The following is a 7991-nucleotide window of genomic DNA, read 5'->3' as shown; positions in this document are numbered from 1 at the left end:
CTATGTCTACGGTGAACCACCTTTGTATGAGATATTAGGGAAGAAGGAGAATATGCAGAGCACGGACACTAATAAGGTAAGCTTACAATAAACTCTTACAATACAGACCCATCTAATGACTACAAATGATAGTATATAACCAGATGAGGTGGTTCACATGGATCATGCTAACACATAAACTGTATTGTATCTTGAATTTTTTTAATAATTTCTCCTATCCTTATGTCCATATCACATCGTACCCAAATCAATGTCTCGTTAAGAAAACAAAAAATTCCTTCTTCAAAGTGCTGCTTTCATAGGTTTAACAAAACAGTATATAAATTACTGACCAGAAACATATAACTTAATACCTACTCCAGATAAACCATAGTACATAACTAATAGTTACACAAATTTATTTCAGCAGACCACATGGAGTTCCACAAGTTACACAAACTCGGAAAGAACCACAAAGGGATTTTAAGAAAAACGAACTAGCGACCTAGAAGATCATGACCACATCTTTTGAACAAAACAGCCTCGGCACAGTTTCGCCTGCCTGATTCACATAGAAGCAATTTTTAGTAACCGAATTTATGGCCCGAAAATAACAAAAGCAGAAGCATGAACATCAAGCAATACATTACCTAAAATTCTGGCGTAGTACGGTCAACGCTCTCCATCAAGGATAAGCCAGGTGAGACTATGGAAAGAAGCATTAACTAAAGGCTATGATGGAAAACATTAGGGGCTTGATAACAGGTTGTGTGACACAGACTATCCCTAAAAACTATAGCAAACAGCAGCGTAAGATTATATAACCGAAGCCCTACCAACTTTTCTTTGCAAAAAAACTGAAAAGATGGTGAAGGGACAAACTATGCCATCTCTGAGGGCAACTAAGAAATGAAAACAAATACATACAGAGAGAAAGAAGAGATGGCTAAAGAGAGAAGGACCAGTAAGCAAAGTAGTAACTACAGACTAGTAAAAAGTGGATCATCCTACAGGACCAGAATATAAAGGATAAAAGAAAATTTGAAGAGGGGAAAAGAACCAAAAGGGTTAAGCTCTATAGGCTATTGCAAGTGCAAGGATTCTACAATCTACGTTATGTACTAAAGCAGGAGACCTACCTAAATCCTTTATCAGATTAAGCGAGGGTAACCATTCTTTCTGTTAGGAGTTTATACTATGAACTACACACCATGAACTCTGTATTCTTCTTGAATATATAAACTAATAAATTTCTTAATTACCACCCATTTCTATTCCATGCCACTCCAACCCTTTACCACGCCATTCAGCTTCTCACAACCATTTCTCTGGCAGCTTCCATCAATGTCACAAAACAAACCCTGCTAACGTTTCCAATCATGAACCCACCACACCCATCATCATCCACCACAGTCAAGGGCAAACCACCACTGTACTGAAAGCCATACATAAACTAAAACTACAACCTTTTATTTGGTCACTCTATACACACCTAATCTAAAACTAAACCAACTTCATTAACCAAAAGCACTCAATATTTACAGGAGCCTGCTGCTCCTCCAGTCTCATTCCTCATCCAAGCTAAGATTGAGGATGCGACGCAACGCCTTCGTCGCCGAATCGAAGAGGTCTCTGGCACATGGAGAATGATCCCCGCAAGGGGAGGAAGGGGCAGAACTAGCATGTAGCTGCAATTGAATTTCAGGACAAGAACCAGGGAGATCAAGGGACACACTCCTCTTCGGCCTTACAGAAAATTTCGGAATAGGCAAGGAACTGGGTGGTGGAGAATTCGAATATGTAGGCCCAGCCCAAAGTTCAGAGAGCAAAATGCCCCCATCAGAGACATGCTCACTGAAACTTTTCACCTTTCTGTGATCGATGGGAACTGGAGCGCTATTGGGAGTGGTTCTGCAACGGGTTTTGTTTGTGTTTGAAGGAGTTATCGGCGTTTTGGGGCTTTTAGTTAACGGTGAAGTGTGAGAATTGAGTGGGGTTGGTAGAATACCACACCCCGTCTGGAAAGTTCTGCAATTTATGGCCCTAAAGTCTCTTGAAGGTGAAGAGGAATCAAACTCAGCATGGTCTTGGGGTTTCGACGGGGGATAGCATTGGTTCCTGTGATGCGCCACAACAACAAGTGTCTCCATTTGTAACAACAACTATTCCGACGATGTTTTTTTTTTGTTTCCTACACTAGATCCCACTCCTACAATACCACCAGTACGAGGTTTCAGAAAACAGCGAGTCCGAAAACACAAACCAAAACGACGTCGTCACACGGTTACAATCCCAAATCGCTTCCCAAGAGGATCGGATCAACCGGATCTTCCCAGAAACCAATTGAAACAAAAAGTTTCTCGGATTCTGCAAAGTTGGAAATAGACAGACAAAAGGAGAAATCATCAAGGCATGACCGTAAAAATGAACACATACATACATATGTATATATAATAAAACAAAAACGAAAAGCTAAAGAGGATCGATCTGAAGAGAAAAATGAACATGCAGGGTTGGGTATTAATATTTAATTTGTTGTTTATGAACAAGTTGAAGGAGATTACCGATTAGTGGAAGAGAAAAGGGTTGCGATGGAAGTGATGTTGTCGTCGTTGTTGTTTTGTTGGAATGTCTCACAGTGCTTTGAGAGAAATTTAAAAAAAAAATGATTAGGAATGAAAAGAGGGAGAGATGAGAAAGGTTGGAAGTTAGAAGGGGATCTGGAAGAGAAAGAGGAAGAGTGTGAGAGTGGTATATATTGCACAGTGATGATGGGTAACCGTGCCTGCTTTTCACAGTATTTAAATGTCACATTACTTTTCATTTTCTCACTCTCTGTGTTACCATTTTGCCCTTCTATGCTCTTATGCTCTTCCTTTGGTGAGCCATGTAAGAAACTTGACTCGGATAAGAGCCTCTAGACATGCCATTTTCTTCGCAGGCTTCGTTGCTACACTGCTACTGCTCGCTCAATCCAGAAAACTAAACTACTATTTATTGTTTCATTTAAGCCATGTATATATTTTATCCAATATTTTAATTATCAGAAAATATCATTCACGGTCAACTATAACTTTTTAATGTTTTCATTGATGCTTTCTGTACAATAATTTTATTCATTTTTCCAATGTATATTTTTAAGCATCACGGAAAATAATTTTTTTTATATAGAATTATAAAATCATTTTTATAATAATCTAAGTTAAGACACTCCTTGAATCTCTGCATTTATTAATTTGTTATAGTCTTTTGTATTTATATTTTAAGTCTTATTCAGATTTTTTTTTCTGTTTTAACTAATGCTATGAAATATCAAGTAACTTACAAGAAATCGAATTAGTTAAATTCCTTACTTGAAGGGTTTTGTGATAAAATTGTTTTCTCTTCTCTTCTTTTTTGTTAACTTAAATCAACATTTCTATTAAATAAGGACATGTTTATTTCAAGCGAAGCATTATTTATGTGTATGGATTCAACAATTATATATGTTTTTTGGATCTACCGATGTGTATATAAGAGAATGGGAAGATATCCCCTCACATACATGCAGAGAATCTTGTGAAAAAGTTATGTAAGAAGTTGTGTTTTTTCTATTTTATCTTCAATTTTTTTATGGATATGGGTAGAGTGCTTTGTAGAGCCATTAAGAGATTCCTGAACTCCAAAGCATGTTTTCCTTGACCAAGATTGTTCGTGAAACAACATTAATGTGTGTTTGAAATACAAATAAATAGCAACCGTGGAGAGCAAAGAGCAACGTTAGATAATTTGTGAGAGAGTTTGTTTGTGAGTCTTCCATTGTTGCATTCTTGTTTGTTGTTGGTGAGGTTGAGCACCATTCTTCGTTGTTGGGGTATATGTGGCTTTGTGGTGTATCTGTAGCTTCGTTCTAGATGCTTATGGGAGGTGCATGAAGATGTATGAAACAAGTGAAGCATTTTCAGACTTCCATAACAAACACAACGAAGACATAATCAATTTTTTCCTAACATAGTCGATTATAATGTAAAATATAAAGTATAATCGATTATGTGTGAAGAACTATGTGTCTAAAAATAAGAAATAATCGATTATGTGTGAAAAAAAAACTACTCAGATAGTCGATTATGTGTTTAGAAATCAAGGACTAATCGAGTATTTCACTCCCTTAATCAATTATGTGTTGACTTTCTTCGGTTTTGTGCCTCTGTGTTGTTATTTTACCAACTGATGGTATGGTTAGTACCCCAATGTGGTATTTTTAATAGTTGTTGGTGGCGTGTTTAGTAGTTATAGGAGTGTGGTTAGTGTCTGCAATTGGAGTGTGTTTAGTAGTTGGTCACCGTGTGCAAGAAATCAAAGAATATGCGGCATTCTCTTAATATGTGGCATTCTCTTAATCTAAATCTCAGTCTTCATCTTCTTTCAATTAGTATTTAACTTTGTTGAATTTGTGATAAACATGTAAAAAAAAAACTTGATATAGAGAGGTGTGTTTTCTTATTCTAATTAATATGGTCACAATTTTCTTCAAATTCACATCACATTAACAAATGTCTATTTTGGGATTGTAATGCCATGAATTTATGTAATATGTAGTTTAATGGATGATTATTTGAACTTTATGGTATGCTATGTTCAAGTAAAATATTATGTGTAATTTTACATTATTTGAACTTGTTTATCTATTTTCCATTCCAACATAATGTTAAAAGAATCAATATATTAACCATTACAAATATATTTAAATATGTAATTAATTATTATTATTATAAATTATTTTATAATTAATAATATTATTCAAATTCAATACAAATTATGTTAATAATTATACTTTATAAAATTATAAATATTAAATTTATTTATTTGAATTTCATATTTACAATTATGAAGAATTCAAATTTTATTTTTAATATAAATATAATTATTTTATGATAACTTTTTATTTTCTTACAAATTGACATAATGTGCATTTTGTTCCAAAGTCAACTCCAACACGATTCAAAAAAAAAATTATAAATAACTAAAATTAATAAATAAATCATATTTTTAAATTATATTTATATGAATATGATTTTTTATGACAATTTTTCATGACAATGTTAACTAACACGTATTTTTTTTGAAAATATTAATTCAATTATATTGGAAATAATTTAGAAAATTTTAATTAACTCAATTATACTAAAAAATTTCTCATATTTCGTTGTTTATAAATTTTTAATTATAAAGATAAATTTGTAAATATACACTTAACACTTTAAAAAAAATCTCATAGTCATCATATCACTCACAAACTCCAATGAATTTTTCTCACAAATCCATTCTAAAATACTCAAATCTAAACACACTCAATTTCTTCAGAGTTTCTTCTTAAATTATCACACATTCACTTTCTCAAATTCTCATCAATTTTCTTCTCAATCCAAACACAACCTAAATCTAAATCTAGATGGAAGAATTACCATTTTCCTTATTTTTAACCATAATGTTTTACTTTTTTCCATTATTTAATTTATTATAGTAATACATCAATAATTTTTTATTTTATATCTCTATTATGTAATTTACCATTTCTTACAATCAAATACTTTCAATCACATACCGTGCTTTTTATTAATTTATATTTATATAATTTTTTTTCTAGTTATATAATTATTTAATTTACTTTTAGCTACAATTTATCGTCTCTATTAAATTTTATATATATATATATATATATATATATATTTCATTTAGTTCACTTCTAGATATGATTTCTACTTGTTTTTTTTTATTCATTTTACATTTTTCTATTATTTAATTTGCTTCTAGTATATGGGTCATTTTATTCTTTTACATTCTTATTATTTATTAATACCATATTGTCTATTATTTTCCATTCATTTATATTTTTATCATTTTATTTGTTTCTGTGTTCTATATTAATTCATATGTAATTATTTGTTTAGAGTTTTTGCTTTGATTTTTTTTTTATATTTTGTATTATTTTAAACATCTTCCTTTAACAATTCAAATAAATATGTAAAAAGTAATAATTTTATTAATTCAATAAAATTGGATAAATTTATTATTTTTATACTTATTATTATTATTATTTAATGAATGTATTATTTAAACATCATCCTTATTATTATTATTTTTTTATTTTTTTAAGTACTATTTTCGTATTTGATTGTGTTGTATACGACAAGTATGACATATATTAATCCTCATCACCTTATTTTATTATTCAAAATGCAAAAAAAAAATATTGAGTTGAATTATGTCAAAGAGTATGTGAGTTGATTTGAGAAAGAGTCTTAGGTTTCATTGTAATTAGTCGAGGTCATGTTAATACATGAATGCTTCTATTTGGGAAGCCATAGTTTGAAACACAACATGATAAAAGGTAGGGACCATGATGATGTCTAAGAAAATCCTAAACACTTACCAAGTAGATGAATATTTGTGTAGTTTAGAACAACGTTTTGAACTAGAATATTCATAGGTCAAATTTGAGACTATTTGATATGTGCTCAACATCACCAATGTTAGATATGAGTATATATATCTTTTGTGTGGTGAAAAAATGTTCAATATTTCGATGTTACTTGTTTTATTTAGTGATAAATTTTTATATTCGGTAGGATGAGAAAACTCTATCTAAATAAGAAAATTAAAATTCAATAAACTTGAATTCTTATTTAAACAAAATATTTTAAAAATTAAATAAAATATTTAAATTTATTTAAAAAAATCTAAAATTTTATTTCTTAACAAAATAAAGATAAGTTTTTTCTGTAATGACTTTTGGATAATTCCATTGTTATACTTTTAATTAATTTATTTGTTCTGTATATTTTATATTTCTATAATATAATATATTTTCCATAATGATCTCTTTATTAATTTATATTTATGTCATTTTATTTACTTTTAGAGTTACTGGTTTTATTTATTAATGTGTATTTATATAATTTAATTTACTTAATCTTTTTATCAATTTATGTTTGTACTATTTAATTTAATTTTAATGATATATTAATTATCTTTATTAATTTATATTTATATTATTTAATTTACTTTTTCAGTTACATAATAATCATCTTTTATAAATATATATTTATGTTATTTAATTTAATTCCAATTATGTATCTGTACTTTTTATTAATTTTTACTTTACAATTTAATTCCAATTATGTATTTGTACTCTTTATTAATTCATATTTTATAATTTAATTTACTCAATATTGATCCTATGCTTTAGATTAATCTATGTTTAATTCACTTCCAGTCATCTACTTCTCCTTTTTATGGATTTACATTATTATTTAATTTACTTATAGTATACAGGTCCTTTTTATTTTTTCATGTTCTTATTATTTATTAATAATATATATTTTTTCTTTTCAATTCAATTGTATTTTGTTATTTTATTTGTTTATAATGACATACTAATTTTTTTTTATATTCTTTTGTTTAAAATTATTTCATATGATATACTCGCGTACATCTAATTATTTATTTAAAGTTTTTACTTTAAATTTTATTTAATTTCTTTTTATTTTGTATTGTTTTAAACGTTATCTTAAGTAATAGTAAATATTTTTTTAATTCAATAAATTTAGATAAAAAAAAAGTTATTTATATCTTTTATTATTTTTTTTATATCTTTTCAAGTATTTTTTATATTTTTTTAAATTGTGAGTATAGATTTGAAGTTAAGACAAATAACATATCATAATAGTCATAATGTTATGTTACTTAATACTTGAAAATATCAAAGAGTATGTCAAAGGGTGAGAGGTTCCATTGCAATGAGTTGAGTGTCTATGTTTGGGATGTAACACTTTGAAACAATGTGAGAGGAAAGGTAGGGACCACATTGGGTCTAAGAAAGTATTTATCAAGTAGGTGAATATCTAAATAGTTTAAAATAACATCTTAAATTAGGATATTCATAGACCAAACTTGAAACTATCTAATACATGTTTGTTCAACATCGTCAATGTTAGTTACTAAGTATATATCTCTTTTGTGGGATGAAAATT

General features: G+C 29.0%; 1 long non-coding RNA gene across 1 annotated transcript; it reads right to left on the bottom strand.

Annotated features, from left to right (window-relative positions):
• Positions 1-258: 258 nt before the first annotated feature.
• Positions 259-2924, bottom strand: LOC137814227 (uncharacterized). Its single transcript, XR_011081619.1, has 3 exons — positions 2544-2924; positions 630-2346; positions 259-541 (listed from the first exon to the last, which is right to left on the bottom strand). It is a non-coding gene; the product is annotated as an uncharacterized lncRNA (long non-coding RNA).
• Between the last annotated feature and the right edge of the window lie 5067 nt (positions 2925-7991).

The sequence above is a fragment of the Phaseolus vulgaris genome, chromosome 1 (genome assembly GCF_000499845.2).
Source record: "Phaseolus vulgaris cultivar G19833 chromosome 1, P. vulgaris v2.0, whole genome shotgun sequence".
In the NCBI taxonomy this organism is placed as follows: domain Eukaryota; kingdom Viridiplantae; phylum Streptophyta; class Magnoliopsida; order Fabales; family Fabaceae; genus Phaseolus; species Phaseolus vulgaris.
Note: the sequence above shows the minus strand (reverse complement) of the source record. Positions and strands in the feature narration are given on the sequence as shown.